The sequence below is a fragment of the Cryptomeria japonica genome, chromosome 8 (genome assembly GCF_030272615.1).
Source record: "Cryptomeria japonica chromosome 8, Sugi_1.0, whole genome shotgun sequence".
Taxonomy (NCBI): domain Eukaryota; kingdom Viridiplantae; phylum Streptophyta; class Pinopsida; order Cupressales; family Cupressaceae; genus Cryptomeria; species Cryptomeria japonica.
Genome location: NC_081412.1, coordinates 733,010,497 through 733,025,864, shown reverse-complemented (window position 1 = coordinate 733,025,864; position 15,368 = coordinate 733,010,497). Strand labels below are relative to the sequence as shown.

The 15,368-nt window shown below is 35.4% G+C and overlaps 1 non-coding gene across 3 annotated transcripts; it reads left to right on the top strand.

The window, feature by feature from the left end:
- The first annotated feature begins 1 nt into the window (after window position 1).
- Window positions 2-15,066, top strand: LOC131040849 (uncharacterized). Of its 3 annotated transcripts, XR_009358789.1 has the most exons (8): window positions 2-299; window positions 5,750-5,873; window positions 12,673-12,795; window positions 12,917-12,994; window positions 13,077-13,602; window positions 13,701-13,913; window positions 14,038-14,581; window positions 14,782-15,066. It is a non-coding gene; the product is annotated as an uncharacterized LOC131040849 (transcript). The 3 variants fall into 3 exon arrangements; XR_009358790.1 differs by lacking the exon at window positions 12,673-12,795; XR_009358791.1 differs by lacking the exons at window positions 12,673-12,795; window positions 12,917-12,994; window positions 13,077-13,602.
- The last annotated feature ends 302 nt before the right edge of the window (window positions 15,067-15,368 follow it).

Sequence of the window (15,368 nt, the reverse complement as noted above, 5' to 3'; positions counted from 1 at the left end):
GCAGGGCTTTGTGCGGTTTTCAACAAGAGAGAACGCACACCTCCAGAGGCTGCAGGGCCCGTCAAAGCAGAGTCCTGACGGTTGCTTCAAATAAATGGTGAGCCAGAGAAGACCTGCAGAGATTAGATCTATGGAAAACCGAGTACGAGTGCGAGAAACAAAGCATGCAAACATATGGCTCGTAAGTTTTCATTTTGGGCATGCAAAACTACTATGTGGGGGCAGGTTCTGATTGAGAAAAGGAATACATTGTTCTGGGCAATCTCGAAGAGGATTAAAGAGGACCACAGACATTTTAGGTATGATTTCCTGAGTAAATTTAGGGTTTCTTTACAGTTTTCTTTAAAGCATTTAGGCTTTTTTACGGTTTCTAAAATTTCTGTGATTCGAAAGTCCAAACCAGAGATTGCAATCATTGCAATCATTTTCCTATTACTCAAAGCAATAAACATAACAGAGAAAATTCATCCAAAAACTGTTCAAGAACCTGAAGCATTTTCCTGGCATTGCTCGCGCCAAAGACCTTTTGCACACATGCAAATTTGTGTGGTTCATCTATAGGAAAATAAGGGGCAAAAATGGAGTCTTTTGCACAACGTCTGGGCAAAAGCTTGCAGGAAGCGCCCTTTGAAATGAATCTTACATTTTTCATATTGCCATGCACTGTATCGTGCAAGCCTGAGTGATCTATTGGGAGCTGGCAGAAGTAACCACAAGATTGGCATCTGGTGCCGCAATAGTGCACAGAATTTTCTTTTTTGTGTGTGAACATGAGGACCTTGATGATTTCTTTCGTAGGGAGGAATGGGAATGCAACAGCATTTGCGAAGGCCATTTTGCTCCGACACAAGTTCATACTCAAACGATCCCCTCTGGCCCTGAAAAACCCGAGTTCGTTTGACAGGCTCATTGAAGATTTCACATATTCCCAGCATCTCGCATTCATGGGTGCAGGCATGCTCATTTCCACACAAATGCTCTGCATTTTGATCCAGATCATGGAAATGATCTTTAACTCCACATGTCCTGCTGCACCCATTTATCATGCATTTGGTTGGACAATATTTCTCATTGCATTGATGCGCTTTATGGTTCGATTCAATCGCCATAGCACAGGGATTAATGCAACTTCGAAAAGAGCATTTTCTGTTGCACATATGTTGAGGGGAATTGCACTTGTGCTGGCCAGGGTGCCTTGGCCACAGAGAACATCTCTCATTACAATTTGAAGATGTCTCATATAAGTAACAGCTCTAGCCACGTATGATTTTTCCTTTTGCAATTGTGATTTCTTTCATGCCCTGCTAAATCCCCGCATAAGCTTAAGCTGTCTCCTTCTCGAGCACAATAACTGCAGTTTTCTGTACACAAATGACTCCCCATGCAAGAATGACGGTCACCATGCCCTTTCTCCATCACACATCTCCAGAAGCAAACAAAACATTTGCATCCACAAACTGATAGTCCTTGCTTTACTTTGCCAAGAGCAGGCTTACCCGAATGGAAATTTTTTCTTTAGGTCTCTATGAGAAAGTGGAGCTATCATGAAAGTTCATCTGATTACAATAGCTTCCCTCTATTCTACTAGTAAAAGAAGAGCAGTCATTAATTCTCAATGAGTTAAAAACACCATATTCCAATCTCCGTGAAAATGGAAGGTTGTTGTCAAATTTTAATGGATTGCTTGAGTAAACTTCTCTTTTTTGAAGGTGGCCCACTTGTAGGATTGCGAACAGTATTCTAAAAATGTCCTTAATTCCTTATCATAAGGGGAACCCTTTCACAGCTTGATGGCTGACTGAAAATGTTGTTTTACCATTTCATATTGGTAAGCGGTTATAACCTTGAGCATGTCCAAAACCCCAAACCAAATGCTAATTGCACAATTAATAGAAAACCATACTTGGGAAAGAGAAACAAGTGCACTAAATGTCGACTGCATGTAAATCTTGCTTGATCAGATGCATATATGCTTTATTCAAGAATGCCAAATGATTTCTCATTTAACCGTGCACTATCCAACACATCAATATCAAGAACTTGAGATACAACTCAATAAGAGACTCTAACCCACCGATATCTTACAAGTTCTAGAAACCTTAAGACTTAGTAGATTCACCAGATCACCACAGAATTAAACCTTGAGAGCACTACATGTAACACCTTTTCTTTTCTCTGCAAGCAATCACTTTTCTCTCTTTTTTCTTTTTCACTCTCAAGGGAAACGTCACTCCTTATATCATAAAAAGTAGATGATTGATGTATGTATGCTTCTTCCAAGTATCACCTACTGCATTCTGGACCTACATTTTCAAGACATTCTATAGATATGCAATAATTGCTACATTCCATGAGAGTGAAATCTATTTGATGTGTTTATCAAGCAGTTTGCATGAAGTGCCTAAGAAAACATGTCTGCCTAAGCATTTGCAATATCACCATTTTAAAAGATCTGTGGCCTTGTTTCTTTAAGGCATTTTGCTTAAAAAAACTCACGTAACTTAACTATCATTCCACAATGTACAGAAATGCCTATTTAGGGCATATAAACCTGATAAAAATCTTTCTTTTGAAGTGCTTTGAAGGATTGTCTATAAAGCTCCTGTTAAGTCATGGCGTCGGTAGGAAGAAGACTAGCATTTCCTTAAATTTCTTAAATCTGATTCAATAAATCCATTTTTTGCATGTCCGATGGCTTTATTTATGGAATATAGCTTTGTACCTGCAATTGCATTTGCTTCGGAGTTTTAAAAGCATTTTTAATAGATCCATTTTCTGTTGATTGTGTCATTTGAGACATTCAGTTCTTGTGTCTTGTCTATGGTTCCACATTTTGTAGAGCTGAAGAAATTCACACTTCATTACACTTTGAGTGATGTATATACCTGATCTAAAGCTCCTCTCTTGGAAAACATTAGGAATACATTGACAGATGTGAAATTATTTCAGCTGGAGACCTGTTCGTTGTATTTGTTACATTTAGAACCTAGCCTCAACATTCATTATAATTCCAATAAGCACCAGATTAATTTGTTTTGCTTCAACAATTCAAAAACTTCCATTTTAATTGTTTGTGTAAACTACCAATTGGCAAAGGGTTTTGACGTGAAAATTTTCTATAGCGTAGTTAATGAAGTAAAAAATGTCACTATAAATGGTTTTTCTCCAATTTGAACAGATATTATATGGTGTACACATACAATAGACATAAACGATGACAAGAAAGAATAACTGTTCCTTAGGGTAAAATCTTAGAGGACATCATACTTTTGAATTCAGAAAATCGAGGACTCCATTACAATCCGTATCAAATCTGCAAATCAATTTCTCGCATTTTTGCGGATCTTGTCCCCGTGGAATCAATCCCATTGTGGACAGGACGTGCTGAAGTTCATTAGAAGAAATATAGCCATATTTGTTCTGATAAAAAACCCTGAACGCCTCCATTAAATCTTCGGACTGGTCATTTTCTTCATTATCTTGAGAGTAGAAAATGTATTGATAAAACTCAACAAAATCTTCAAATTGAAGACTGCAACAATCCTCAGATTGGAGAGGTTTTCTCAGTATAGATCTCACATCATCTTTCGACATTGATATTCCAAGCTTGTTGATGAAACCACACAGTTCACCCACTTTCACCACTTCGTCAGCATTTTCATCCAACATCTCATACACTCTACGAATTTCATCCAGATCGGCCAGTATTATTGGAAACTGTAGAAGCAGGTCCCTGAAATTTACAACAAACGCGGATTCAAAAATATAAGAAAAAGTGATGAAAGCCAACCTTAGAAAAGCACTTCAGTAGCTATGACAGAAACAAAAACACAAAAAGTTTGACAAGGAAAATATTGCTTAGACAGGCGATTTGTATAGAAAATGATGCATACATGCAAAAATCCACTTCTTAATGATAAATCAGTACTTACAGAAGGACCTGGATTGATGAGTAAGGTACAAAAGCTAGCCGTTAAAATTTCATTTTTGGGTGCCGTTTGAAACAAATGAAAGCAAAATGTATCTATACTACTCCACAAATGAAAGCAAAAAGTATCTATAATGCTCTACAGGCGCATATACTCAAGAGGAGAAATTTTAACAAACTGGGTATTGGGTATTCAAAGAATTTATCAGATATTACAGGACTTATACCTGTGTTGTCAAAGATTTGATGTAATGTGATGTTTCTCGAAGCAAGCAGGAAGTGTCCATTGATTCCCCACCTGGAACTAGCCTTTGCAGCTTCCCTTTACGCTTATTAACAAGATTTGCATGAGATGGGATTACAGGATCCAATCTCTTAGAGCTAAAAAATCTGCATAACAATAAACCATGATTTCTGCTTGCCCCAACAGAAGTCTTACGCTGGTGCTCACCACATCCACAGCCAGTTTTACGTTGTGATTTGAACCTGCAACTTCATCTCCATTGCTGGTGGATGAATTTTGTAGGCCCTCTAGGGCTCCAAGAAGGTGTTTGAGATATGCTTGTCTTGAGCTAAAATTTTCGCTATAATTCATGGTTTTCAGGCTTAAGAATTCTTACTTGAATTATGATTCAATTGGCAGCAAGAACTTTCAAGAACTTTTAAGACACTTACAATTACAAAGCTTGCACTGGTTATAAGTTCAATCAAATCTAAAAATAATAACAACAAAGTAAATGAGATTAACATGCATCACCCACATTGTAAGGGCGCTCATGATTCCTTCCTGATTTGGGTGGGGTCCCTTCGGCCCTTCCAGCCAAGAACAGAACTTAGTTCCTTTTCCGGGCGGTGGGGTCCCTTGTCCCTTGTTATTGTTCTTGCCTCTCGTCCCTTGTCTCTTCTCCTTCCTATTAGGAAATTATAATTATAATTATTTACTGAATTTGATTGGTCTCAAAAGTAAAATCTCTTTCACTAAATGCTTAGTGTATCTGTTATTAATATGGAATCATTTGTCTGCAATAGTTCTACTTCATAATGTTTGCATGATACGTTGCTTTAGAGCATCTATAGACTGCACTCATTTATGCTTGTATGGTTTAGTGACAGATCTTCTGAGGTTGTAGAGATGCATATAGTTCTGATCTTTGTTTGGGCGCTTGATTGAGTGACTAATTTCAATGATTTCTACCTTATGAATAATCTGTTTACTGACACATTATCAGATTTGTTTCAAGAACTTTCAACCTTCTCAATTTGGTTGTTGGTTAATCAATGAGCTCGACATATTTGTACCTTGATCAAATCCCAAAAGACATGTGATCCATGTTTAAGGAAGTCAATCCGAGTAAAAACTATCATGGTTCATACCTGAGACCTGTTGAAAGTCCTGTTGACCTTTACAGTCCATAGATGCAAATGCCTTAATAATCAAAGCTATATGCTTGCCTGGTTGTTCATAACAAAATAGATGCCCATCAGTTGTGGCATCTAAGTATAAGATAAGGTGTCAATAAAATTGAAACAATACCCTTGTCAGGATGCATAGTTGAACATTAATTAGATCATATATTTGATCATATATTGTCAGGGTTGGTTATTTGTGTGCTTTTTATCATGATAACTTTGTTCACAAATTTTTAAGTTATGGTTTCTATCACTTCTTATTACTTTTGTATTTCATTTTATTTCCAAGTTCTTTATTTTTTCCAGTTCAATGCAATTTGTGGGCTTTTTGCCATCATAGCTTTTCCCACAAAGTATTTAGTTATGGCTTCTATCGGTCCTTATTACTTCTCTATTTCACTTTGTTTACAGGTTCTGTATTGTTTCCAATATTTCCAATCTAAAGTTCATCAACACAGAGCATGACTGCAACATACAGAGCATAGCAGAGCAAGCCTAGAGAATCCAAAGCATAGTGTTGCACAAATTGGAACTGGTAAGATATTGCTAACTTGTGTTGTTTACTGTTGAGTAGTTGTTCCATTATGCACAAAAAAAAAGGGAAAATGAAATTAACTAAACCAGTAGAACATATCATAGATGTGGAAAATTATAAAACAATTAGTAAACAAGTGCTTGTTCAAACAATTGATGAAGTGTTGCAAAACTATAACTTGTTAAGGATAAAACCATTTGTATATAGTATGGGTGATTGCCTTTTTAATTCTTTCTATCTATTATTACATATGCACTACACTTCTCTAGAACTACGCAATGGAATTATTGACCACTTCATAAATAGACTAGAACTAAATGATGATGAAGCTCTTTTTTCGTACAAGCATGAGCTAGATGCAGAAGCATTATATGAAATGCATGGATTGAATGATATTGACACATACCTGCGACGTATGTGATTGTCAGCAACACGAAATCCACACTGTAATGAATATGGCCTTTGGGGGGACATATTTTGTATTAAATGGCTAGCCAATTGGCTAAAGATTCGAATATTTGTTTGGTCTTCGAAAGGAAAGTGTAGGTACTTGCAATTCAATGAGAATTTGCAAAGTAATGCATATTGTATTTTGTTCCATGACGAAAATCCTATTCAAGGATATTTTGAACCACTCATCAACAAAAAAAATGCCTACCTAAGAACCAGATTTTCAAATCCAATAAGTCTAAAACAATTTTCGAGCTCGATAATAGTTCTCTACAAGACAAGTTAGCAAATGCTACAACCCATTTCTACAAAAATGCACAATCGATATCAGATTGTGGTGATAGCTTGTTCAACACTATTGCTTCTTTAACAAACAATGATTTTGATAGTGAATCTCTTAGACGGTACATGGCTCAATCATTTTGCAATGCAATACTCTAGGGAGACAAAATAGAAATTGTTTGCATAGAAACATGTATCAAATCTAACATGATCATCAGTTGTGGTGTTGCAAGCTGGGAAACATTCATTGCAAAAGTAGGAGAGCCATATGAACGAAGTGGAATCGAAGGGGTTGATTTTTGCTTTGAATGGTTATCTTACATTTTGAAAGTGAAGATCAAAACTTGGTCAACAACCACTAACATTTATATTAAGGAATATTGCAAATGTCCAAGACCAATCAAAGTATACAATATCAAGTGTCACAGAGTTAATGATATGCATATGCACTACATACCACGTGATGTAGAAGTCATAATGCCAAGTAACAGTAACACTGAACAATCAAACGAAATGACATTTCTTAAAGGAAAACAAAAAATCAGTATGCACAAATTGAAACAAGCTATTCGAAGCAATGAACATGTACAACTTCGACATAGCAACCATGCAGACCACAACCCGTCTCCACAACGCACAAATGGCTTTGACACAATCCCATCAAATTCCCAATCTATTGAAAGCAATACACATCTACAAATGAAAAGTTGTGCACAATTGCCAAATACGTCTAGCAAAATCCCAAATGATTCACTTCGTAAAGTAAAAAAATGAATATGTCAAACTATTGTCATTCAAAGACTAGAAACAACAACAAAGAAGCAACAAACACCAATAGAAACTTACCTAGCAAAAATACAAGACACACCAAAACATGTATGTGCAATTTGGGCACGGCTCCAGTTTAAAAAGAACATGATAAAGCTTAGAAGAAAAACAATATGTAAGCAACAATTACTATTGTCAAAGAAAGAAAGCCTGTTTGGAGAAAAGGTATGCAAGGCTTGCAGACGGTGCTTAGAACAAAACATAAAACCATTATATGCAATGCCAGAATATATCAAGACAAATAAGCCATTGCAACATACCGCTACACTTACAAAACTTGAAGAAAGACTAGTATCACTCCGGATAGAATTTGCACAAATATGGCAGCTAGGACACAAAAGATCTCAAATTGGACTAAATGGAACTATTATCAATGTGCCAACTGATATAAATATCATACAAACACTCCTACCACGATCATCAAATGAAACATGGACAGTTGCTGTTGCATTGAAAAGACGTTTACAATACACAAATGCATATCAAAAAGGCAGAGTGTGACCAAATATAGTTATGAATTCCCTTAATGAGTTATGCAAAACAACACTCTACAAGATGCAAGAAGTAAAATTGAACAACAATTGGCAAAAACATCTATTTTATTGCGAACAACAAAAACCTACTATTGAGTCTTCTTCAAGTGATGATGACAATGCAATTTCATCAAATGGCAATGATAATGATAATCCCAACATTACAGAAATTGAAATAGACACATTAATACATGGTTATACTGAGCCAAGAACTATACATTCTCTTCAAGATAAAGTCATAGAAATTGCACTAGCAGAGGGAAACGAACCCCTAGGAATCTTCCAAGATAAACATGCAGAAGAGATGAACTTTCCAACACTTTTTTTTGGAGAACCACGTGATAACGAAATTAGCAAAAGTTTTTCATACCAAAAAATTGCCCAATAGGAGTTACAAAATTCAAATCGATCTTTTGCATATCATACCACTAACTTGTTCTTCAAAACCATCAAAATACTTATTAGCCAAGTCTTTTCTACTAGATGGATAAGAATCCGGAAGGGCAAACTAAAAGGAAGAACACTACTAGCGAAAGATGTCAAGGACAAACCAAATCTTGAAAGAATTTTACATTCAGATATTGGCTACACAGATTTCAAAAAGATTAGAAATTCGCCTGATTACTTGCAATATATCAAAAAAAATGTGTTTGCAATGATTCGACAGTTAGGGCCACCTACCTTTTTTGTCACTTTCACTAGCGCAGAGCAAAATTGGCTCCCACTAACACAAACTTTGGAACACCTGTACATGTCACAATACTCAAAGTCAACTCAAAACCAACCTGAATCTTCTTTAGAAGTCGACATATTCTCTTTGATTAAAAAAGATCCAATAACTTGTACGCGCAATTACAAACATAGAATTAATGCAATGAAACAATTACTATGTTCAGACACAACATTCTTTGGAAAGGTATTGGACTACTTTTCAGTTACAGAATTCCAAAGTCGAGGAAATGAACATGATCATTTCATGCTGTGGGTTAGAGATGCACCTATCTATGGAAAAGATGACAATACTATCATTGAGCAGTTTGTTGACAAATATATAACTTGCAATACAGAGGCATTAGATGATCAAATAGCCAAATTGCACATACATCATCACACTAAGCAATGTACAAAGACAAAAAGGAAAAAGTGTCAATTTGGTTTTCCACAACCGCCAATGAAAGCAACTACAATACTTGAACCATGCACTGACAAAAAACAAGACAATATGCACATTGCTGAGAAACTCACAACTATTCTAGAAACTTCAATTTATGATACTTCTGTATCGTTTGAGGATTTCTTGGTGAAAATAAACATGACTGAAAATGAATACATAACAACTATACGATCTACATTGCTAAGACCAACATTATTCTTAAAAAGAAAGCCAACTCACATATGGAATAATTCATTTGCACTGCAGATTCCACATCTTTGGCAAGCAAATACAGATGTACAATTTGTTCTTAATGCATATGCTGCAACAACTTACTATAGCTCTTACATGACCAAAGATAATAACTCAATGACAACATCATTTGCTAAGATATGTGCAGACCACAAGCAACATAACATTGATGCCATTAACATGATAACCAAGCTTGGCAACACATTGCTTAACTTACAACAGATGTCCACACAACAAGCTGCACATATCATTCTTTCCCTTCCTCTAAACTATAGTTCATGCAAATGCAAATTCATAAACACTTCTCCTGCTGATAGCTGCACATTTGTTATCAAAACTTCAAAGGTTTTAAGCAATGAACCAGACGAATCACAGAATATTGCTTGTAAAACCTTGATTGACCATTATATAGAACGCCCTCAAACATTAGCTGATATTTGTCTGGCAGAATTTGTTGCAGAATATACAATAGCAAAAGCAAAGATCACACAACGAACTAGACCACAAATTATTAGATTTATCAGATACAATAAACATATTGATAGTGAAAACTATTACAGAGAAAATCTTTTATTGTATGTTCCTTTCTGGATTGATGAAAATTCATTGAAAAAAGGCTTCACAACATGGCAACATGCTTTCGCCAACTATGAGAAAACAATACATGTCAATGAAGCAAAATATACATACTACATAAATGAAATGTGGGGTGATATGGACAATGCTATCATTAATACCAACGATGAGGAGGAAAGCGACAAACATGAAAACAACATGCAAAGGCTCAAAAACAATGATCATGAACAATATAATTTGCAACCAGTTTTAGATACAATAAGACATAATGTCTCCACCAAAAAAATAACAAGCCCATTCGAAATAGCTACTCATCCATAGTTACTTGACAATATATAATACTACAATGTTCATAAAATGTTGAACAATGAACAACAAGCGATAGTCAAAGACATACTAATGAGAAAACAACAAGAAAACCTTAAGCCATTGCATTTTCTCTTAACAGGAGGTGCTGGCATAGGGAAAACCTTCATTGCAAAAGCCATATATCAAGGCCTTCTTCGTATATATAATAACTCTATTGATAGTGACCTAGACAAAAGAAAAGGCTTGTTGCTTGCATTCACAGGGAAAGCTGCTTACAATCTAGGTGGTACAACTCTACATTCTGCACTTCTACTACCATTTAAAAGATAAACTTTTACTCAAGCTCAGAAAGAATAGATACATTGACAAAACAATATCAACAACTACGAATTGTTCTTATAGATGAAATTTCCCTTATCGGCGCAAGGTTGCTATGATGCATAGATAAAAGATTGTGCGACATAATGCAAATACCTACTAAACATTTCAGTGGCTTAGATATTATTTTCTGTGGTGACTTATACCAAGCAGAGCCTATACATGATTCTCCAGTGTTCCAAACTTTAGCAATGGATACTGAGCTAATGCCATATGACTTTTGGCAAGAAAATATCAAATGTTACAATTTACAAACAACAATGAGGCAAAAAGATGAGATCTTTAGCACCATTCTGAACAAAATACGTATTGGATCTCAAATAGAAAATGACACAACATATTTGAATAAGCAATGCTTCTGCTCCCCACCTTCAGACCCATCATTTCCTTTCCTCTTTTATAGGAAACAAGACGTAAATAAGCACAACCAAAATTTTTTATCTGACCTTCCTGGAGAACTTATTATAATAAATGCAATTGATGAACATCACAGTTTTGCTGACATTGACTGCATACAGAAACATAGTGGAACTTTGCCAAATCAAATAATGTTGAAAACAGACATATTAGTTGAGATCTATGGCGGAAACTATGATATACAAGAAGGCCTTGTCAATGGAACAGATGGGAAATTCAAAGCATATACACAAACTATTGATATGGATATCATTTGGGTTCAATTCAATGACCATAACATTGGCAAATCTCAAGTTACAAAACTACCACAATTCAATCAAGCATACATTGATAATGGATGGATACCAATCTTGCGAGTTGCAAGACCAATCGAAAAACTAAATGCCATACAAAAGACCACTGTTAGAAAACAATTTCCCATACAGTTAGCATGTGCTTGAACAATACATAGAGCCCAAGGACTGACCATGCACGGTGTTGCATTTGACCTTCCGGTGTGCATCAACACGGTCTAACATACACAGCTCTATCTCGAACAACAAGCATTGAAACACTATTCCTCTTAAGCCCTTTAACATCAAAAAACTTCAAAGTAAAACCAACAATTGTACAAGAAATGGTACGACTTCAAACAACCGCTCAATGGACTCTCCAACATGATTCCCAACGTCAAGATTAGATGTCATCTATTACCATATCAACATTAAATACAAGACATTTCCACCCACATAAACAAGAAATTTCATATGACAAAGACTTAATGTGCTCAGACATTATTTGTTTCCAAGAAACTCACCTCAAAACACCACTAAAAGATAACACATTACCAAACTACAATTGCTTTTCAATATACAATGTCCATGGTGTAATGACTTGTGTTACAAAAAAGATACAAGTATTGGATGCAATACCTTTAACAGATGAAAAAGTTGAAGCATTCTTGCTCTCTTTCATGATTAACAAGTGAACAATTTTTATTTGTAATATGTATGCCAAACCAAGAACAACACTTACAAATATCATGATAATAGTCACCAAAGTTATAGCAATTGCTTTGGCAACAACCTTGTCTATATTGCAGGTGACTTCAACATCGACATATTAAAAAACTCAAAAACTGCAAACATGCTTAAACAACACATGCAAATACTAAATTTGCACTTGTTACCTGAACAAATACATCCTTTGTCAACAACAATCATTGACCATATTTGGACAAACAATAACGCACACATGGGTAGAATTCAAAGATTAGAAGCATATTGGACTGATCATGACATTATTTTTACCCAGATTGACAACATCGTATAAATTATTCATGTGCATTCACAATGCTCGCAAACTACTTGTCAATAATATTTTCCTAAAACATCTCACAACAACCAACAAAAGGTAATTTTATTACTAGTCTACTCAATTCTTAGTTGATAGATTATTGAGTAGATTTATTCGTCTTTAACTTTGATTTTTGTAACTATTATTCCCAGCAAATAGTTAAGTAGATTTATTCCTAAGTTCAATATCAGATTTTCCTTACTTAGAATAACACCATTGTATAGACTGTTAAAGCTATAAGATTTTTTTCACTTGAAAATATCTAAATAGTCATATGCATCAACAGCTACAACCACCAACAAAATTAAAACATTTTGCTATCAGCCAAAGTTATTGCACAGGATTAGGTGGATAATCCAACACCCAAAGATCAATTGCTGTCAAACAAACAAAAATCACAAGAAAATATGTAATGCTTTTACACACTCTTGTCCCCTTTTCTTTTCTTCACATTTTTACCAACATTGTCTTACGTCTTTTCTCTTTATTATTATATCAGAAACTAAACTATCTTATCCATTTCTTAGCAGCATTCAAACAGTTCCTGATGCCCAAGAAGCCCCTCTAGACAACGGAAGTTGTTCTACTGACAAACCTCAGCCAAAGAAGTAACTACTGTTACAGGTTCCTAGAGTATTTCTTTCACTTCTACTTATACTATAAAAACTGAAACATTACATTTCATTGCAGATTAAAATTGCAACCATTACATATATCAAGCATCATTGAAATATGTACAACGCAATTTGTTGTCGCATTTGAAGGCAATGTTCTTGTAACTTACGGCCCAGGTTGTAACAAGAACCCTGCAGGCCAAATAAAAGCATCGATTGTGCATGTGGACATGGTTGACAGTCATGGTCAAATGACTATAACAGTAAATATCAACAACAAGTTGATTGATATGTTCCTTTCACAACTATTGCCTGGTGCTAGTGTTCGTCTAACAAACTTCATAATAAAAAAGAAAAACCAATACGAAAGAGGTGATGTTGATTCTTGTCTCTAGTTAACTGTAAAAACAACAATTGAATGCATTGGAAAAGTCTGCAAACAACGCAAGCTAACACCAGACAGAACGATAGCACAACTCATCGATTCACCTAACACTTACTCAATTGGTTCATTGGCTGTTCTTGTCGCTGGTTATACTGAGGCACCAACATAATATCAATTACTAGTTAAAGATGGTGAATCCACCTCTGACACAGCCACTGTAAGATATTTTGCACCCTCTCCAAAAACTAAATTATTCGTTTTCCATTTTGTATAATTATCTTGCTATGTCATTTAACACATTTCGTTTCCTTGCAGCTCACAGTGCCAAAAAACCACTTGGATGTCTATGCCACTCTACAACAACTTCTTCCTACAACAACATCGCCCCTCTTATTATTCAAGAACATTGTATGCAATGGCGCCCACGGAACACACCTGTTAAAGTCAACGCTGCCAACTTTTGTTGATGAACTCAATGATGACTGCAGTAAAGCTTCTCTACAAAATCTGGCTTCATCCAACATTCAGGTACTTATTTTAAACAATTTATATTACACCACAACTTTCCCTACTCCCTAAATTGCACATATTCCTCCACCCCACACTAACATTGTTCTTTTACCCCACACTAACATTATTCTTTTGTTCATAGGTCACTGGAACCCTCAAGACCAAAAACGCCCACCTTCCTCCCTACCAGCCCCTCTGTTCCATTTGCCACTACATTGTTTGTTTACTTCCCACTGCCACTGACAACTCAACCCAATGTCTCACTTGTGCTAGTTAACCCCATTCACGTACGAACCTTACTTGCAATGCACAATAGAAATTGCAACTAGTACCATTGATTGTAACTTACACACCACACTCTTGCAACAAAACTTTCCTCAGCTTGCCAAAATCCCATTTGAAAATTACAAGAAAGACATGTCAACAGTTGTTTTCCTTATGCGCAAATTCCAAATGGATGCAACATTCACAATTGCAATGAACAATTCTATTATTCACATTGCTAAGGACGACAATGAAGAAACACTCTCAAACCCACCTTTTTTAATATCATTATTTGTAAAATAACATGGCTTAAGAATAATATTTCGCATCTAAATAAATTGTTGTGCAAAAATTGCAGGGCCTATGAGATTAGATTGCCATATGAAAGAACATTTTGCCCTGCCAAATGCTTTTTTGTCAAGGTACTGCCAAAACCTTTAAGATTTAAAATATCAACTATATTTTGTCATACTCTAGCCATAAATAAGTTTTATTTATGATTCTTTGTAATAGTCATATTCATTGTTCCATGCTAGGAAAATGTAATAGAACCAATTCATAGATTAGATTTAGGTACAAGTTTTTTGATTAAGCTAACTACTAATTTTAATGCATTTTACAGGTCAGAGAAGCTCAGGACAACTAGAAAAGTCTACAAAGAAATTGAATCAGAATACCACTATACTAGTTTTGTATGCTGATGAAAACAATCACAAAACCTGCAGAGAAGCTCATGACAACTAGAAAAGTCTACAAAGAAATTGACTCAGAATACCACTATACTAGTTTTGTACACAGTCAATTGACAAACAATGTTTAGGACAAAAACTTTCAATTTAAATACCATGTAATCAATTAAAAAATGCTCTAGAAACATATGTCAATATATATACATATTTTCTCCTTTTGCTCCTTTGTAATGTTTTGTCTATAGATGATATTATTTTGTTGTGAAATCAAAGCTACGAGAAGTTGTTTTATGCTTTAATTTTTTTTGGCTAGCCACACGCATTGATGTGCATTTCCTAAGTATTAGATTCCAGATTTCTCAAATTGTGCAAAAGTTCAGTAAATTACAAACCAACCAGCGTCAAAATCACAAATCTATAACAAAACACAAGCAACAAGCAATGACCCTCGACAGGAACTTCGCTGCTTGCAGCGCTTGTTTACAATGAGAGAGATTATTTCTCGCAATAGATATGTGTT